The sequence below is a fragment of the Arvicanthis niloticus genome, chromosome 25, assembly GCF_011762505.2.
Source record: "Arvicanthis niloticus isolate mArvNil1 chromosome 25, mArvNil1.pat.X, whole genome shotgun sequence".
Classification (NCBI taxonomy): domain Eukaryota; kingdom Metazoa; phylum Chordata; class Mammalia; order Rodentia; family Muridae; genus Arvicanthis; species Arvicanthis niloticus.
Genome location: NC_133433.1, coordinates 29,676,749 through 29,697,421, shown reverse-complemented (window position 1 = coordinate 29,697,421; position 20,673 = coordinate 29,676,749). Strand labels below are relative to the sequence as shown.

Genomic DNA, 20,673 nt, shown 5'->3' with positions numbered 1-20,673 from the left:
ACAGATGGGTGGTACATGCTGTTTTAGGCTCTGGCAATTACAAAGGAAACAGAATGAAGTCCCTGCTTTTCATGGGGCTTGCACTCTGTTTGGCAGGACAAGAAGCATGGAGGCAAATTCCTGCTTACAACGTGTCTGCCAGATGGTGGCAAGTCACCTTGAGGAAAGGGAACAAAGCAGAGAGGATGTGGTTCTAATGTGGGGCTTGAGATTTTACTGGAGGCTGTTAGGAAAGGCCACACGGATAAAATTGGAGAAAAGGAAGGGAGTTGCCCAAGTGTTTGAGGGGTGGTTGTCAAAGGCAGAGTTGGCAGCTAGTGCAAAGGCCCTGTGACTTCTCCTGTTTTGAGGCTGTGTGGTTAACAGGGGTCATCTGGGGCTGAGAGGATGGATGAGGAGGAGAGGGAGGCCAGATCCTAAAAATGAGGACTTTGGCTTCGGCTCCAGATGGGGATTTACAGCAGAAGAAGGCCCAGATCTCACTTTCAAAAGCTGCTTCTGTTGAGAAGAGGCTTGGAGACATCACACTGAGAGCAGACATGGTGAAGGGGCTTGGGTAAGCACGCACGGCTTTGGCCAAGCTGTTCCTGGTAGAGGGAATGAGAGATTGATTCTAGAAAAGCTGCACACCCCAAGAGGGCAGGTGAGGGGACACTCTGGTCTCTCTGTAATTGTATTGTCAAACGCATACTCCAGTATACGGAGGTATTAATTAATATGAATTTAATGAATCATCAGTCATCAAGTGAATGAGTATACATAACAATTGTCTTTCTTATAATAATAGCTTTCTAAAGATAAAAACACTAGGAGAGCAGGGTTCCAATCCCGAAAACTTTGGAGGCAGAGCCGCAACGTTCTGGTTGGAGAGTTTCTCACTGAAGCTGGATCCCAGGAGATGAAGCAGAAGACTGTGAGGATGTGGTCTCCTCCATTCAGAAATTCTTCATCTCCATGCTGTGAGTCACTCCATATATCTTAGAGAAGCAGGACAGCATATGATGATTGAAAGTCACATAGATACATGGCATGAAGAACAAAGTGATGGTTGCTCCTCCTGTCTGCAGATGAATTGGCTCAGAAAAGTGTAAGACTGACTAAATGGACATAAAAACTCTACTTGTTAAGAACAAGTTGGGCTTTTGGAACTGACCTCCATAGCTGAAATATGAAACTATTTCAGAAGTGCAAAAATGTGTCTTGTGGTCATGGTGGTCTTAGGCCCATGATATCCACCTCTGTGAGTGTTGACAGAATCGTAAATAATGTTGAAATGGTACCATCTCAGTGGTCATTTCTGTTTATAGCTGCTGTTTAAATTGTATTTGTGAAGTCTGTTTGGAAGTCAGCATACACCCATAATGAAATTTAAGCACAGTCTTAATGTGCTTTCAGCACAGACTTAAGCATCAGTCTATATTTTTAATAAGCATTCTGATGAAAAAAAAAGATATAACACACGAAGTGAATAAAGGAAGAATTCTTTGACAGTATTTTATTGTATTTATTCTCAACTAACTTCTATTAAATCTTTTATAACATTTAAGATCATTTTACATGAAACAAATTCTGCATCTCAATGACACATGAGCCTAAACATGGACTACCAACTGTATTTAAAAATTTTTTTAAAATTACATTAATTTATTTATTAGGTGGATAAAACCAAATACTACTGTTCTAAAAAAGTGTAGCAATAAAATATCTCCTAATGATATTTTGCTTTTCTCATAGATCAGTGCCTTATTCAGCCATCATCAGAGAAGCTTCCTCTGGCAACAGATGGGAACAAACACAGAGCTCCACAGCCTGACAGCACACAGATAGTGAGAAACTTTGGAGCACTCAGTCCTAAATAGGATGCCTCCATCAAATCCCTCCACTCAGAGCTCAGAGGACCTCAAAGAAGAGGGAGTGTAGAGTGTAAGAACCAGAAGAATAAGACCCTCTGAATCAACTGAGCACAGATCATGTGAGCTCACAGAGTGAAGCAACGTGCACAGGGCCTGCAGAGCGAAGCAGCGTGCACAGGGCCTGCACATTTGTGTATACATCTTATTGATTCTGGTTTAGTGTTTTATGGGATTACTGAGTGTGTGAAGGCGTGGATCTCTGATTCTTGTGCCTTCTTTTGGGCTCTTTTCCTTCCATTTGTCTTGTCCAATTTTAATGTGATAGTTTCTGTTTAATCTTATTACATTTTATTTTGTTATGTTTTAATATTATCTCTTAGAAACCTGATGTTTTCTAATGAGAAACAGAAAGGGAGTGGATTCACATTTGGGAGTGGAGAGGAACTGGGAGGGGTATAGAGAGAGCAAACCATAATCAGGATATATTTTGTGAGAAAACATCTATTTTTGATGGAAGGGGAAAAATAGAAAAATACATTAATCTAATTTAGTGTGTGTGTGTGTATACACACAAATGTACGTGTGCTTGAGCATGTGCCATGCCATGTGGCTTGAGTTGGTTCTCTTCTCTACGTGGGGCACAAGGATTCAAGTTCTCAGGCTTGGTGGCTAGAAGTTCTATCTCCTGAACCATTCCACTGGCCCCAGACTGTATCATTAATGTGTGGTTAATAGGTGGCATTTTTTTTTCTCCCTAGGGCTTTGTCTTCTACTAGGAGATGCACAGGGGTCTTAATAATACAGAAAGACACATTGAGTGTACTTTTAATGGCAGCACATGACTGGTCTATTAGAAATTAGATTAGTTTCTCTAGTAACATGTTAGGACCTTGGAAATTATGCATGTGAAACTAACATTTGAGAACATCATTCTTCCTTAGGTGGAACATTTAGATATTATTTAAATTAAAAATATGTCACTATCCTGGAAACAGTGGTGCCTGCATGCTTGACAACAGTCCTCTTTCTTTCCTCCGCTGTGGGATTCTGGTCTGTCTAGACATACATATCTTGTATGTCTATTTGGCTGCTCACTGCAAAAAGACCACAAAGGTGTGTGGTGGTTTGAATTGAAATGGCCCCCGTAGACTCACATGTCTGAATGCTTGGCCATAGGGAGCGGCACTATTAGGAGGTCTGCCTTAGTTGGAGTTAAGTGTGGGCTTGATGGAGGAAGTGTGTCACTGTCATAGATGCTCAAGCTTTGCCCAGTGTGGTACAGTCTTCTCTGCTGCCTGCAATCAAGATGTAGAACTCTTAGCTCCTCTTGCAGCATCATGCCTGCCTGCGTGTTACCATGTTTCCCACGATGATAATGGACGGAACCTCTGAACCTGTAAGCCAGCCCCAATTAAATGTTTTCCTTTATAAGAGTTGCCTCTGTTGTGATGTCTCCTCACAGCAATAAAACCCTAGGGCAAGAGGTATCACTAGATTTACTCCTTTATTGATTTTATGCAGTGGGGTGGAACCCTATAGGGAGAGAGCTATATGGGGAGGAAAGGAGGATGCAGTAATATTCAGGAGGTCTATAGGATTTGGGGGATTTTCTGACAGCCTTGCACTTACTTGTTACAATTGTTACAATTGCAATTACAGTTACTGTGGGGCCTTTTCAGCTGCTGGATGGGTCTTATCCCAGAAGGTAACACTACTTTACATCCCTTGAAACCATTTGGCTGGTTGTCTCTTTCTTGTGGAAGACCCAACTTTCTGCTTGTGGAATTAGTGGCTACAGACTCAATCCAGCTTATACTCAGGCCAGAAGCAGAAGATCAAAAAAGCTCTGGTAGAGCCAGGGCTTTCCTTTGAGTCAATGTGGACAATTATTACATTACAAAATGGCTCATGCCTGTCCCCACAAGAGTCCTTAGGTGGATCTCACAGCTGTGACTGTCTTACGATGCACACCCCACTCCTTCCCAATCTCTCTTGTATTAAAGATCTACTGGAATTCAATGTTGTTTCCACTGTCAGACCAATGAAAGTACCTAGGATAGCACTTCTGTTTCAGATCATTTTCTCTCCATGCCTTATTTTTTCCTTCAGGATCTGGGGGTCTGTAACTTTGAAGAGCAGTTAGCTGGTTTTCTCTCCTGTTACAATTAGCACCCCACCTCACTGTAATGAATGTAGAAGTTACATCTGGCTCTTCCTTCTAGCCCATGCTTCTAGAAATAAGACTCACACTCAAGATATAATTACAAATACCATGGCCATATAAGCCAGGCTCTTCTCTGACTAGATCATAACTTAAATTAATTCACCATTCTAATTGACATTCTGCCGTGTGGCTGGTTACCTGTGTTCAGGTACCATGCATCCATCTCATCACATCTTCCCTGGCAAATCTCCTGCTCCTAGCTCTATCACAGAATTTTTTCTGCCTCCTGTATGACCTGCCTTCTATTCCACCCTTTCCTGTAGGCCACAGGTTTTTTTAATTGACAGGTGATGCATCCATACAATACACAAGATATTCTCTGTACAGATCAGGGAAGACTTTTCTTTTCTTTTTTTTTTCTTCGAGACAGGGTTTCTCTGTATAGCCTTGGCTGTCCTGGAACTCACTCTGTAGACCAGGCTGGCCTCTAACTCAGAAATCCGCCTGCCTCTGCCTCCCAAGTGCTGGTATTAAAGGTGTGTGCTACCACCGCCCGGCAGGGAAGACTTTTCTAACTGGCTAGCTTGCTGCCTTGCTCAGCTGTGTCTACCCTGCTCTGCTGTCCTCTCCTTTACTGTGAACTCTGCTCAATGGCTTTTGATTAGCAAGTTTGAAGTATGGGTCCATCATGTACCAGCATTGAATGTGTGCTGAGGCCAGCAGGGTACTTTTTATAGCTTCAGTCTACCCTTAGAATAAGTCCTCTCTAGGTTCATTTGGAGCCTGACTTTTCTCTGATATATGGCCTTTTCCTGGTCTTTGTCTAAAAGGTACCTTGAGGTAGGGATGGAAATTGGGACCTTTTTTGTACCTTGCTGCTATCATTTATATCATGGCTGTTTGTCATCTTCCTGGTGATAAGCTGGATCAAAGAATTAACAAGCATCACTCCTTCATTCAAGGTTAGCAGAAGGATGTGTTGACTATTTTGAAGTGGAATTTTCTGGTTTCCTTGGAAGTTCAGTTGTGTCATATGATATTTTGCTGGGTCAGATGCAGGTGAGAGTATGCATGATGTTTAGAAAGACTATAAAATGACCCTGTAGACAGTGGGAAGAGACTCTGGCATTGGTTCACCTTGGTCTGCCTTGGTATGCTCTGCCTTCCTGACTATGGTCTTATATTGGTTCACCTTACATTGAGTTGCTGATCTTTGCTTGTTGTGACTTCATAGAGAGTAACACAGTAGAGAATTTCTTGTGATATTCTGGTGGCTTCTTGCTGCTTCTGTGGACTTGGGCCGATTGGCTGGTTTCTTCTGGATTGAACTACCACTGCTGATTTATGAGTGGTGGCTGCTGAATGGAGTGGACTGCAGCTGCTGAGTCATGTTGGTGTTTTGGTAGTGGGCTGGACTGCGGACAATGAAGATTGGTATAGCCGCAAAGAACTATTTCTAAAGGCGTCCACAAACCCTGTTTCCTATTAGCCTTTCTTTCCCCTATCTCTGATACATGGTGGGCTAGAAGGGAGGTTGAACCTTTATTAAAGTAGGTTTTGAAAAATCAAAGGCTACAAACTATGTTCACAAAAGAGCATGAGTTTTCCAGATGCTCCCAGCAGAGGTCCTCTAAATCCTCACCGCTCCGTCAGCTGGAAATGATTCTGGGAAGTGTGTGTCTGGCTCCAAAGAAAAGAGGTTTGGGAGTGCTCTGGAGTCAGCCGTCTATGCACATCTGCCCTAAGGCATGCCTTGCTCTATGATCTAGCTCAACAAGTTGCCAGAGTATGTAGATATCCAGGCCATTCTGACACACTTGTTGACTCCAGCGGTGCTATCTCTCTCCTGACTGTCTCCTGTTGTCATCTGACTGACTTTGACTATGCTTCTTGGCCTTAGCACTTGACGTCCACTCCCTAGCCCCTGTTCCATGGTCTTAGGCAGTTTACTGAAACGCAAATTCTCAGCTGTCTCTTCACCCAGATACATGTCGCCTCCAAGCTGTTCTCACTGGATCATGCAAAGTCTGTCTGAATCCCTGCTTTATTCTTCCTCTTCTTCCCGAGAGGACTAGCTCTTGCCTCTTCTTTTCTGTACTGATACAGCTCCATTTAAAGTCCCAATCTTCTCTGCCTATTCCAATCCATTCTTAATGCCTGCCCTAGTGATATCATATAATCTGATTTGACTGCTCTTCCTTGGTTAGAAGTCACTCAGTTTCTTATTGCTTTAGTATCAAATAAGAGCATGGCATTTGAAGTCCTTCCTGCCTACCCTGGTGTTCAGCTTGATGACCTCTGTGCTTTGCCTTTGTCATTCCATTTTCTCAGTTTTTCAGCAAGGTCTCTGGGTCTTTGGAGGTGTGTAGCTAGTGCTTTCTGCTCTTCTTTCTTAGCAAGCTCTTTCAGTGAGCCCAACTCAATGCGAGGTCTTCAGTGTGGCTTTCTCTCAAGGTCCCAGGCAGAGCAGGCATGCCAACTTCTTTCCTCCCATTGCATTGTTTGTAGCATATATTTCAACACTAATTTTTATATATGTGTCATAGAACAAATGGCACACACTGGTGATCCCAGAACTTGGGAAGCTGATGTGGGAGGATAACCAGTTTGAGGTCAGCCTTGGCTACTTACAGAATTTGAACCCAAGCTACACAGACTATACAAAAACCTGTGATATATATATATATATATATATATATATATGAGATAGATGAAATAGTGATAGACAGGTAAGATAGATAGTAGATGATAAATAGATAGATTGATGATAGAGGATAGATAGATGATAGAGAAGGAGCAAGAGAACATGGGCTATCATATAGCTTTTACTCTTAATAGATACTTGCTTGGCATATATGATGTCTTGGGCCAAATTCTGAACACATACACACACACCACCATCATCCCCACCACAAAAAACAAAAGCAAAAAGATCTCCAGTTCACTGTTAGCTTTATGTCTTTAATAGCTGTGGCCATGCCTGGCAGGCGCTCAACAGAAATACTTGATGAACATGTATTTTTTAACCATTGTGGAAGTAATGGGAGAAATTTTCTGGATGATGTGCGCTCGGCACCCTTTTAACAGGTGGTACATCTGTATCTGAAGTTAGTGAGGAAAACTTCAGAGAGCAAGTGTTTGCCACAGTGTAGAGTTCTTCAGTTTCCAGGATTGGAGGTGGCATGTGTGCGTGGCTGATGTTTTTAGAACAAGGCAGTGGCTCAGCCCGTGGGAGCAGATTGCATGAGACAAGCATCCAGAATGAGGGGGGATGATGCCAGCCAATCTGTCAGATTTCATCATCTGCTGGTCCTGGGCTGGGAAGATGCTTAATATATGCCTCTCAAGCTTTGATCTTATGAGGAGCTGCCTTCACATACCATCTTCTGCAGGCTGCTTACACAACCCAACATCTGAAAATAATATTTTAAGAAAGCATATTATTTATTTTGAGTTTTGTAAATGAATCTTGGTGTATCTTTTTGGAGCACAGATTCTGATCATTTCTGTTCTGTTATAAATTTTATAGACATGGAGAAAAGACAAATTTCACAGGTTACTTGATTCAACAAGAACCACTTTTTTACTTTCATTTTATACTGCTGAAATTGTAATTATATAATTATGGAAAAGCAGTTTGGGGTGGAGTCTATTGACTCATATACAGAGGGAGTTGTTATTATAGATGGAAAGAAAAGACCAGTGATTTTTATTTTTTTTAAATCTGGGAAACCTATTTACTGGTGAGGTGTGGGTGTTGGCAAATAAATGTGTGGTTTGGATGGTTGTTTATATATACTCGCATGACTGTATATGTGTGTGTGTGTATGTGTGTGTGTGTCTGTGTAAGTAGCTCAGCATTTACAACAAAAGCTCATAAGTTTAGAAAACCAATGGGAATGATATAGCAAGCTCCTGAATAGCTAAGTAGTACTCACATGACACATTGATATGGCCTCCTTGGAGTGGTCCTGTAGGTGGTTCTCCTTTAACAAGTCGATACTATTCAAGACACTTAATGCTCTGAGTTGTTGAAATATCTTCCCTGAACATTATCCCCTCCTCCTTCTCCTTCCCTTCCTCCTTCTCCTCCTCCTCCTTATTTTCAAGCACACTTGTCAACATGCTACAGGGGTCGTGTTCAGTTAAGGTTTCTTTTCTGTTGGTTTTAAAACTCTGGGGTTGGAGCAGAAGAGCTTTCACAGAAATTTCTTTATCCTTTAGTTATGAGAGGTAATGATAGTCATTTCCATGGCATGTGGAGACAAAGCAGGTCAGCCATTTAAATATAATGACCTAGGCCTGAACCTAGGATGTATTTCATCTTCTCGTTTGACCAGGGAAACCGGAAACTGGAGAAAGCTAATGTTGAGGGACTGTTGAGAAATATTATTCTGATGGTTTTAAGTCTACCATCTCTTTGGCATTCACATATGACTTTGTGTGAAAGACAGTTCTAAATGGGAAACTTGGCAGGAATGTTGGTTGTAGGAGATGACTTTACAGGAGGCATGTTGTGATGACAGAAAGAACACACTTGGCTTTGTCCTCAGATATCTGGTCTCCCTGGGCTGAATACTGAGAAAGGAACAGTGTGCATTTCTCAATATTGTTCCTAAGCTTGGGCCACCCTATTAAAAACCCTAATCCACCGTGGGAACAATGCATCATGGGCTGAAGAAGACAGTTGCAGCCATCCCTTATATGTCACAGATTGAGTCCAGGTTTCATGTGAGTGATGGCTTAATTGCTACTAGGTGACCTTTACTAATTTGCTTCAACTTAAGCAAGTCAGGCTCGATTAAGCTTGATTCAGGGCAGAGCTTGAGAAAGAGTCAGTCAGTTAGCAACATAATGTGTTGAGTCTTGAGAACATAAAGACTTAAGCATGTGCTGAAACATCACAGCCAGGTGTCTGTCCCCTAAGTGCCAAAAGCACCGTCCCCTCTCCCGCCCTTAAAGCTTAGGCTAGTCATTTCCATTGGGTGGGAACAAAACAGGTCAGCCATTTAAATATGATGCCGACACTCTTTTTTTTCTGCTTACTGCTGATGTTTCCTGTCCTTCCTGCAAAAAAAAAAAAAAAAAAAAAAAAAAAAAAAAAAAAAAAAAAAAAAAAAAAAAAAAAAAAAAAAAAAAATTCTGAAGGTTAACCCTGCCCTCTGCCCTCTGCCAGGCTGAATCCAAATCTTGCTTCTCAGCTTCATTCTTGTGACCTCCCACCAGTAGCTGGTGCTGTTGCTCAGTCTTGTCCAGGAAACATTTTTTTTCCCTCTTGGTTGCTAAGACACCAGCTTTCCAGGTTCACCTTCTCTCTCCTCCCAGAGGCTTGCTGCATCTTTCTTTTTCCATGACAAACCCAGAACTCAGCCCTTGAAGTTAGCCTGTGTCTCTCCCTGATTCCTCCTTTGACCATCTCCTCTGCCCTCCTGGCTGTCTGTAATGAGCAAGCCTGGTGTTCAAGTCCAGTCAACCATTGGGTCTGTTTCAAAACATGTTCAAAGATGAATGTGAAGTGGAAACTTCTAGTTTCTTTGGAAAGTTAGTTATCTCAAACGTTGTTTTGCTGGGGCACACAGGTGAAAGGACGTCTTGCTAAAGCAAATGTTTGAAAGGCTGTTTTCCTAAAGCAGACACAGGTAAAAGGATGGTTGGATACAGCAGACACATGAAAGGACGCTTGATGAAGGAGCATAAACATGACCTCACAGACAGTGGGGGAATGAGCACTGAGCATTGATTTGGTTTGTTCTGCCTTGTTATTCTAATATACACATGTATTGGTTCACTTTATCTAGTGTTGTTGAACTCAACTTGTGGCAATATCACCATTGAGAGAAACTTGCCAAAGAACTGCTTGTTAGGCTCCTGTGGCAGCTTGCCATTTCCATGGCCTCATCTCAGGAGGGTTGGTGTTTGTGTCTGCTGTCTGCCTGCCTAGAGAACTGGTCTGCAGCTCCTGAGTCGTATTTGGTGTTTGCTACAGGACTGAACTGCTGCCAAAGAAGACCGATCTCGCCCCCAAAGAACTTTTGCTGAACAGGTCCACTTCCCCCACATCCTAATAACTTTTCTCTTCTACTACCTCTGCAAGATGGCAGGCTAGAGGAGAGGTTGAACCCTTAATAAAAGTAGGTCGCAAAAAAGTTTATGTCTACAGATGAACTTGGGTCTTTTCTCCAAGTTGACATTCCTTGTATTCTTTTGCAACTTCATTAAAGATGGCTTCATTTTTCTGAGTGGCCAAAACACCCCCTACTCCTCTCTTTCCCTCATTTACATTTCATCCTTCAAAAAATCCCTCACGTGTCTAGTCTTGACTTCTTGCTGTCTCCATTGATACTACCTTAGTGTGGTTCATCAGCTTTCCAAACATGGATTCTTACAGTCACCATTAGCTTGTCTCTAAGCTTCTATCCTTGTTCTCCAGCTATGAGGCCAGGTAGGAAGTAGTGGTTCTTCTTCCTCCTCATTGCTGTCTTTGTCCTCATCTTCCTCTTCCTACTTTGTGGGGTTTGTCATTGAGTCCAGGGCGCCATGCATACGAGGTGAGCATTCTACCACTGAGCTCTGTCCTCAGCTCAAAAGAATGGGCTGTTTTGAGTCATCAGGAAAACGAGTCTAATTCTCTGATGCAACCTCTCCAATGACTCTGTTTTAAACCCCAATGCAATCTGCAGGCCGAGAAGACCACACGAGCTGTTCCTGTCCCCTTCCTCTCCTGTCATGCAGCCATTACTGATATAATGGCCTCTTTGCTGTTCCTTAAGATTCCAGACAACTTTCCATTTTAGGACCTTCACACCTGATATTTTGTCTGTCTAGAATGTTCTTCTCCAGACATGGTAGAATTAATCTTCTCACAGCAACCCTTCACCCAGTTCCACCTTCTTACCACTGCCACATTGATGACCCTCGCTGGCACTGGAGTCCATTCCTACTCAGCATACCTGACTCTCCTTCCTCGATTCACTATTTTTCAGTGACATTTATCATCTAGTAAGATATTACACTTTTTGTAACTGTCAGCCTCTCTGCACTAGGTTGTAATCTTCATGGGGGTGGGGTTTTGCATCTGCTTCACAGCTTAGCATTTAGTGTGGTATGTGACAAACAGGGAATGTTTATTGAATGAATCAAAGTGGGTGGCCAACTGTCTTGTTCCTATGGACTACCATTTGTTTTCTCTCAAGCCTTTGTTTAGTTAAGACGGTATCTTCATTTTATTCTCTCCCCCCTTCTCCTTCTTCTCTTCCTCTCTTTCTTCTGTTTCTACCCACACATGTGTATAATGTATTCATGGGTTATGCATGTGTGTGCACTCATGTGTACATGGATGTGGAAGTCAGAAGAAGATACCAGTGTCTCTATCACTGTCCACTTCACTTCCTTTAAACGAAGTCTATTCACTGACCCTGGAACTAGATGGACTGGCCAGAACATTTGAGTGATCCTCCTGTCTCCACCCATCTGTTCCATCCCATAGTGCTGATTTACAAGCATATGAGGCCATGCTTGGCTTTTACACTGTGTTGGGGATCCAAACCAAGGTCTTCATGCTTTCAGAGCAAGTGCTGCTTCCCTCTGAGTTCTCTCCCTGGCCCAGTGCTTCACTTGTAAAGGTGTTTGTTGTTGAAGTAGGAGAGTGAGGATTTCTTTGGAGTGATTTCTGGAAAGGAGGAAGAAGAGAAAGACTACCTACTGTTCTGGAGTGAGTGGGCTGAACCCTTTTTGAGAGATACACTAAAGGGTCTGGTCTGACTCATTTTGTCTTCTCTGTCTTTGCATGTGAGTATATGTTGCTGGGGGTGGAACACAGGCTTCATGGTTTCTGGACAAGCTCTTTGCTGTATACACCTCCCGACCTGTGTTCTGATATTTATTTATTTATTTTAACTTAATGTTATGTCATGCCAAAACTTCTAATTTAAATAATACTTTCACAGTTACTATTTTAATGACAGCATACTTGAAACACAGTCTTAATTAATTGGCATAAAAGTGGGTATGTCTAAGCATGGAGATTGTCATTGGTTACTTTCAAGAACCGTATTACAAGGCTTAATGGTTAAGAGCCCTTGCTGCTCTTCCAGAGGACATGGGATTGATTCTTAGCATCTCTGGTGGCCCACAACCATTTTAGGGGATGTTATGCTTTCTTCTGGCCTCTGAAGGCAGTGCATGCATGTGATACACAGACATACAGATCTACATGCAGGCAAAAACCAGCCATACATCAATGAACCAGCAAACAAACAAACCAACCAACCAAAAGCCAAAATGAAACAAAAACCCAGAATCCAAAAACTACCTCAATATATGCAGTGGTTATCTGGGTACAAATCCTGCTGTTGACTCTTCCCTACTGAGAGACCTCAGGATATTCACCTAACTTCTTGTGGCTTGGTTTCGTCCTATGTGTATCTGGGGCAGTCACAGCACACATATCTGTAGCAGTAACAAATGTATTTAGGAAAACAGATGAGGAGTTTTATATATGGCACGTGGACATCTGCTACTCCAAGTGTGGTCTTGTGGTGGCTTGTGGAAGTGTAGAGCTTTAGACCTGCAACCAGATATCTATGTCAGAATGTGTATTTTGACAAGATCTCTAGATGTATTTCATACAAGCTAATTAATGTCTGAGAGGCTGCTTTCAAACAGTGCCTGGAAAATAACAAATCCAGAAAATGGGGTAAATCCCAGAGTGGTTCCTAGCCACCTGGTCTAGACCTCTGAAGCCTATTTTTTGTTTGTGTCCATCTTTTCCATCGAGTGACACTGGGATCTTGGGCCAGTCACTGCATTCCTTTGAACTTCAGCTTGCTTCTCTGTGTTGTGAGAGTCAGGATTGAGCGATCTCAGAAGTGGCCTGCCACTGCTGTCTTGCTGTGACTCAGTACTGTTCATCAATTTATACTTTATTAAGCAGGGTATTAAAGATGACCAGAACTTTTTTTTTTAGAAACTGGATAAGAAAGAATAAGGTCTTAGAAGAATGTCCATGAACATCTCTCCAGATGAAAGCCAAGCAGGCTAGAACTGTAGAATATAAATAAAAATTTTAGGAGTACATTTTTTCTGCCAAAGCGTTCATTTGGTGATGTTGTTTGAGAGCCAGCAGCACCCTAGTGCTGTATGTGAAGCTGCTTTGCCTAATTCAACCCTTCTGGGAGAAAAGAAAAATAACATTTACCATTTAACTGTTGATATAAAATAACAACCGTAATGGTGAATCTTGAGGCTGAATCTTGTGACTGATTAGGGGCCACCTAGAGAATTGGTGAAGCACACTTTTGGGTGCCTATGAGGATTTTCTGGGAGACTGGCAAGGGGGCCAGGGAAATGAGTGCAGAATTGAGTGTCCTGATGTGGGAGGCATCATCATCTGATACGCTGGCACAGGGATGAACGAGCAGCAGGAAGAGCCTATGCTCCAGAGCAGATTATTGCCAAAAAACACCAGAATCCAGGTTCTTAAGCGTTTGCACAGGCAGACTCCGCAGTGAGGCCTTGGATCTTGAACTGGGGCCTGTCATTGGCCTGACTCTTGTTCCGAGGCTTCTGAGACGCTTCAGTTTTCTGGTTTTTTATACTATGGACAGTAATTTACAACTCCTCAGATTGTGACCAGTCCCTTCTAATAAACACACGCACACACAAGCATACGCACTCTCTCAATATGCACATTCTTACACAAGCATATGCACACTCTTTTATACACACACGTACACTTTTGCCATCTACCTTTCTCTCATATTACACACATGCTCTCTCACACATATTCTCTCACACTTACACTTTCACACACTCACACACATACTTTCACACATATATACACTCATCATCAAGATAGAAACATAGACAGTGGGCGGTGTTCATAATATCAGACAGCAGGAGCCAGAAGAAGCCAAAAAGGATTTTTGCCTAGAGCCTTGGAGAAGCCTTGCTTCTACTGGTGCTGAGTTTTAGGCTCCGGGCCTCCAGAATTATGTTAGAATAAATTCCCGTGGTCCTAAGCCACCCAGGGTAGTGAAAACTTGTAAAGGGGATGCTGTGTAGCCAATGGGCATTGTCTGACTCTCTTGGGGTCAGTTCTCAGGGACCCTGTGCTGCTTTCCTGAGCACAGAAGTGTCCTCTACCCACTTTGAGTATAGCTTGTCCTTTCACCAAGACTGTGACTCCTGGGAAGGGAAAGGATCATTGAGACAACATAGCATTTTCCACAGAGTCTTGGACAATGTGACCAGTTTTCGATCCCCAGAAGTATCTTAATGGTGAGTAGTTAGCTCTGGGCCACCTAGTTTGCCAAGGATAATAGTATCTACTTTCTCTTGGCCTGAAAATGCTAGAGCCATGTTGTACATGTGATTTTTTCTAATTTAATGTACAACAGCATGTAAGAATTTTCCATACCACCAGTTTAGTGATTGTTTATTGAATTTTATGAGAAATGATATTATATAAAGACAACAGTCTTGGTAAGGCTTGAGACAAGGTCCTGCTTCATACTATCTGTGCTTAGTTGGATATGCTTTTTCTCTGAAACTCTGTGTTGTTAGCAAAATGAGGATAAAACCCCAAGAACTACCTATCTCATGGGTATGTTATGGAACTTCTATGAGGTGGTTGTGAGAGATGACTCTGGAAGCTACATCAGCTGCAAGACTATGACCCAGGTCAGCCATTGTCACAGCCACACACACACACACACACAAGGATTGTGCTAGTTTTCTGCCACTGTAACAAATGCATGACATACCCAAGTTACAGAGAAAGAGGTTTCTTGTAGCTCACAGTTACTGGGATTTTGTAATAGAATCGTTTATTCATCCCATGTAATTGTCATCTCAGAGCTTACTGCTTCAGTCTGCTAAACTAGTCGAAGTCCTGGAGGCTTCTACACTCCATACAATTTAATCTAGGCCCAGAATGTTTTCAGCCTCTGAGACTTAGTGCTGAGAAAACTCACCCTTTCTAGTTCTTTCTGAACTCTGGCTGGCTGGTCAAGTCAGTACTTCTGGCTCAAACTCCTCCTCACCCTGACTGATTCAATCTGGCTTCTCTCAGCTTCTCCTGAATTGCACTTCTTGGCCTCAAACTAATTTTGGCAATATGTTCTAATCTGGTTCCTTCCCATTCTGTGACTCATTTTCTCTTTATCCTGTCTCCGTACAACTGTCCCAGTAAAACTGCCTCCTTTCTGTCTGCAGTGCTCTCATCTTAAGTAGCTTCTCTTTTTTTCTCTGTTCTCCTGAGAGTTGGGCATATACTGTTCTGTCAAATCTTTCTCTGATTTGTCATTTTGCCTGCCACTCAATTAGGCATCACTTTCAAACATGGATGCTTCCTTCAACAAACTAACTTTGCGATTAAAGGTGTGTACTAAGGGCCTGTCTGCATTCTAGCCAGAGGGATTAAAGGTGTGTGCTAAGGCTGAGTCACACAACTAGAAACTGGTTTTCCAGTAAACAACACAATCTCAGAGTTCACAGTGTGATCATATATCCTGCAACAGGATGCATTTTTATACTTTTCCTTTATTTTGTGGCACTGGGGATCAAATCCAAGACAAGCACAAAACTCCATTATTAGCTCTTATAGCTGGAATGTGAAACAAATTGAAAAAAAGGGTCTAGGTTTCCACTCTCCTTTAGAGGCATGCCCCAAATGGCTGTTAGACCTCTAACTGCGACATACTTCTTAAACTTTCTCATTAGGCCTTTATAACATGAGTCACTGGGGCACATTTTGGATCCAAACCCTACGGTTTTGATGGGCTTCAGTTAGGGGGTTATATATTATGCCCTAGATCAGAGATGTTGTCTTTTAAGGCAAGGAGATTGGGTAAAGATACCCGGGAGGAGAATAATGACAGTTCTTCAATTCAGCTGGAAGAACCCGAATACATCTATGATGTGATAGCAAGACTGACAGTTGAGCCTTTGGGCCTGAGGCTATTAACATGCCTCTTCTGCCCATCTCAGTTTCTTCCTAAGGAACAAAGTACTGTAGATTCAAGGGACTAGTTAACTTTAAGATGCGCTTCACTGTGAGCAGTATCACGTGGTTGGCTGCATGAAAGAATGCTCTGTTTGTAAAGGGAATAAACACTGACAGGAACTCTGATGAGAAGATTTTCAGACTCCAGCTTGTTTTACTTTATAGCAAACAACACTCAGTGAAAGGTTCTGTGGCTGTGGCAAAGAGAATGAGCTTAAGGTTATGCTTAGATAGACACAAAAAGAGCTATGTCTTTAAATGACTTAACAGGACATTTTCAAGCAACTCAGCGCTTGGCAGCTTTCACCTTAATGAGCAGGAACAGGTGGGTGGCTCAGGCTTCTCAACCTTGACTAGATGACCCCAGATGACTCTGTGCTTTCATGATAGCTGCAAGAGAAAATAAAGGTTACTGAAGGGGCAGAGGGGAAGTATCTGTGCTGTTCAGGTGTCAGACGTGGGATAAATAGATAAATAGGGAGAGGCAAGTGTTGTAAAATCTAGGCATCATGGAGCCCTGGGAAGCAGGCAGGCAAGGGGGATCTGTTTTTTTTTTGTTTTTTTTTGTTTTTGTTTTTTGTTTTTTGTTTTTTTTGTTTTTGTTTTTGTTTTTGTTTTTGTTTTTTCCTGAGAACTCCAAATGCCTTTTTGGTCAAAGAACAAGGAGGCAAAACTCGAGTGGCCCGTGCTCACACGGGCCATTCATGGTTTTATGACTCCGAGTCACACCTCTCTCCTGTTCCGTGGGAAAGCTTCTGGGCCGTCTGTGGGTCTCCACACTGCCTTATTCCATTTCTGAGATTGGGTGGCTTTTTAGGTGCTTTAAAAATGCATAACTTGTCTGGAATTGTTTCCAGTTGTAAGCGTTTTGACTCCGTCTTTCACTCTTTCTCCTAAGTCTGTTTTCTTCCTTGTCCTCGTTCCACTCCTCTCTCTAATCCATGTCTCTGGTAGTCTGGATAAAGTTTCTGGCACCTGATATGTCTGCCAGGAAAATGACAACTGCGGGCGAAGGAGAAACCCTTTCCTGTTTGTTCCACAGCCTCAGGATCCTTATTCTCAGCCCCTGGGTCCACTGTGGTCTCCATGTTCACCAACAGGGAAATGCCAGTTCATGCCTATTACTTGGGAATGTGCTGAGTCTCAGTTTTTATTTTTAATTTACTGTATTATTATTAGTTTTTAAAGATTTGGGTGTATTCTGCCTATCTGCCTGTCTTCTAAATTCTTCTTTGGTCACTTAATCACATTCTTAAACATTTTGTACCTGAGATACTTGTTACGGTAAATCTCTTGCCCATAGGGAGTCCATAGAATAAGGACACAAGTCAATAAGTATCAAATGAATGCTGCATGCCTAGATTGGGCAGATTCACCATTAAACTACACTATTTCCCCGGCTAAGAGAGCTCTTAACAACTTGCGGTTTCCTAGGTCAAGGCCTTCTTCGTCTTCTTTCTCTCCATCAACTGCCCTCTCTCTCGGCCAACTGCCAACTCTGCTGCTTCCCTCTCTCTCCCTCCGCTCTCCTTGTCTTCTCCTTTTCCTCCCTCTGGCTCCTCCCACTCCTCTTCTACTGCCCAATCACTGGCTGTAGCCTTTATTTAACAAATTTGATTGGACAGAAGGTTTACAAGATTCACTCCTCCTTCGCAGCCCCTCCCAGGAGTGGAGTTACCATGACAACAAGAGGCTAGGGCTATCCACCACAGATACTGATGGTGAGGATAGAGCATGCTTTGATGCTTCTTGGGAAAATGCTACAGGTTGTAAAGTAATGAAACCTAGGTAAAGCCTTTTGCATCAGGGAATGTGAAGAGTCAGCGCTACCTTTCAAGTGGTTTTAAGAAAAAGGATTTGAGTTCGAGGCCAGCCTGGTCTACAGAGTGAATTCCAGGACAGCCAGGACTACACAGAGAAACCCTGTCTGAAAAAAACCAAAAAAAAAAAAAAAAAAAAAAAAAAAAGGATTTGGTTTTGGTTTTGTTTACTTATAATAAAAATTCTATTAGATTATCTGATGTTCAGAACTCTCACTGTGTTTATAAAAGGAAAGATTTGCAAACAAGAGCAAGGTTCATAGATTAGTAAATGTCTAGAGAAAATTTGTTTTAAACAATCTTGATTTTAGATTTGGAGACATAACCCGATGATAGAGCACCAACAATAAAGGCCTTGGGGTTGGTCGTCTGTACTTAAAAAAAATTTTCAAGCCTGTGCTCTCTTCCTTCTCTTTCATACCATTTTCTTCTATTGTTCTTATTTTTTTAGACATTTCCATGGGCCCATCTACATCTATGAAACGAGAACTTAATAATACAGTATTTTTTCTTTATCATGGGGTATGAACCCAAGTTTCTTTCTTTTTCTTTTTTCTTTTTTTGGTTTTTCGAGACAGGGTTTCTCTGTATAGCCTTGGCTGTCCTGGAACTCACTCTGTAGACCAGGCTGGTAGACCAGGCTGGCCTCAAACTCAGAAATCCGCCTGCCTCTGCCTCCCAAGTGCTGGGATTAAAGGCGTGCGCCACCACTGCCCGGCTAAACTCAAGTTTCAAATGCCTGAAGCCTTCATACACATATACCGGAGCAAATGCTCATTCTTTTTTTTTTTTTCCCACGAGATGACGCGGGAAGACGGACGGACGGGAGAGACGGCGGGACTCGAACCGGCGCACCAAGAGACGGGGCGCCCTCTGCGGGCGGGAGCCTTAAGGGCCGAGCCACCAGCGGTTCGCTAAATGCTCATTCTTTACTTAGAGGAAACAGCTTAAAGCTTCTCTCGGGCACATCTAAACTATCGGTATTGCTTTTCTTGCTCCCCTGGGGCAATATAAAGTGTAATAAGGGTGACCCAGTCCCAAGCATGGCCATCCTACAGCATGTGATATGATAGCCAAACAGTGACAAACAGGTGGATAGTTTATGCAGTGTGGATATGCTAGGTGAGGGATAATTCACATCCCAGGTAAGTTGTAAAAGGATGGCTGAGATTTCATCATGTTACTCAGAACAACATGCAATTTAAAATCTATGATTTCACTATTCTGAAAGTCTTTCTACAGAGTGTTTCTGGACCACTATTAACTATAAATAAGTAGAAGGGTGGAAGGTGGAACCAAACATAAAGGTGCTGTAGTCTTATATCACAGACTTGCAAAGCACTTAGAACTGACACAGACTGGTGATAGTTTAAAGGATATAATATCAGGCCTCTCAAGTTTTTTCTTTTTGTTCCTTTAAGACATTGACTTCTATAGCATCCCTGGTTGGCGTAGAACTCACTGTGTAGACCTGGCCTTTAATTCACAACAATTCTCATGTCTCTCCATTCCAAAAGCTGGGATTACACACCTAGGTCACCATATCAAGCTTCAAAGTTTAATACCATTTTTATTTTTTTCCTCTCTCAATATATATGCATGTGTAAAATGATACAATATTTTTCTAAATATCATTGATTTGATTAAGAGTTTTCTACTATGCAATTTCTCTTTGCAATTAGAAAACAGTTTATGGAGGGATACCTCACAATTATGAAAACATTCTGTTTGTCATCAAACTTTCACATACTTCTTAGCATGCACTGATAATTCTTAGCTCTACCACACCAAGTAATAAAGGTTAAAAAATTGCTGGGGTTAGAAAATCAAAACTCTATTTTATTTTTTTATTGGGTATTTTATTGGATATTTTATTTACATTTCAGATCCCTTTCCCCATTCCCCCCCAGGAACTCCCATCCCATCCTCCCTCCTCCTGCTTCTATGAGGATGTGCCACCACCTACCCTCCCACTCCCCACCCACAAATTCCCCCACAGTGGGGCATCCAGCCTTTACTGGACCAAGGACTTCCTCTCCCACCTATGCCTGACAAGGCCATCCTTCCCTACATACACAGCTGGAGCCATGGGTCTCTCCCTGTATGCTCCCAGGTTGGTGGTTTAGACTCTGGGAGCTCTGGTTGGTTGGTATTGTTGCTCTCTCCATGGGGCCACAAACCCTTTCAGCTCCTTCAGTCTTCTCTCTCACTCCTCCATTGGGAACCCCATGATCAGTTCAATGGTTAGCTGTGAGCATCCACCTCTGAATATGTCAGGCTTTGGCAGACCTCTAAGGAGACAGCTATATCAGGCTCCTGTCAGCATGCACTTCCTGGCATCCACATCAGCATCTGTCTTTGGTGACTGCAGAAGGGATGGATACCCAGGTGCAGCAGTCTCTGGATGGCCCCTCCTTCAGTTTCTGTCCCATGCTTTGTCTCCATATTTATCAGGAGCCTGGAGTCTGGGAGCAGGCCAAACTCCTACTGTCCCTTTCGAGGTACCCTGCAGGGTCATCTGCGAGGTCACTGGGGTTTCAAACCTAGCTCAACTAGAAATCAGGCTGCTTTTCTCAGTCCTACAGCTATCTACAGAGACCTTTGGCTAGGCCCTGTGGGAGGGTTCACGTGAAGAGGAAAGGGTACAAGAAGGGAGAGGGAAGTGCCTGGCTGGTGAGTGAAGTTCAGGGGAGATTCTGGTGGTAAAAGCTTCAGGAGAGCTTTCTTTGGTTGGTAGTTTAGTCCCTGGGAGTTTTGGTGGGTCTGGTTGGTTGATATTGTTCTTCCTATGGGGTTGCAAACCCCTTCAGCTCCTTCAGGCCTTGCCCTAAC

The 20,673-nt window shown here is 42.6% G+C and overlaps 1 long non-coding RNA gene across 1 annotated transcript; it reads right to left on the bottom strand.

Annotated features, from left to right (window-relative positions):
• Positions 1-6,953: 6,953 nt before the first annotated feature.
• LOC143438403 (uncharacterized) lies at positions 6,954-17,577 on the bottom strand. Its single transcript, XR_013107262.1, has 3 exons — positions 17,289-17,577; positions 16,329-16,411; positions 6,954-7,430 (listed from the first exon to the last, which is right to left on the bottom strand). It is a non-coding gene; the product is annotated as an uncharacterized LOC143438403 (long non-coding RNA).
• Positions 17,578-20,673: the final 3,096 nt, after the last annotated feature.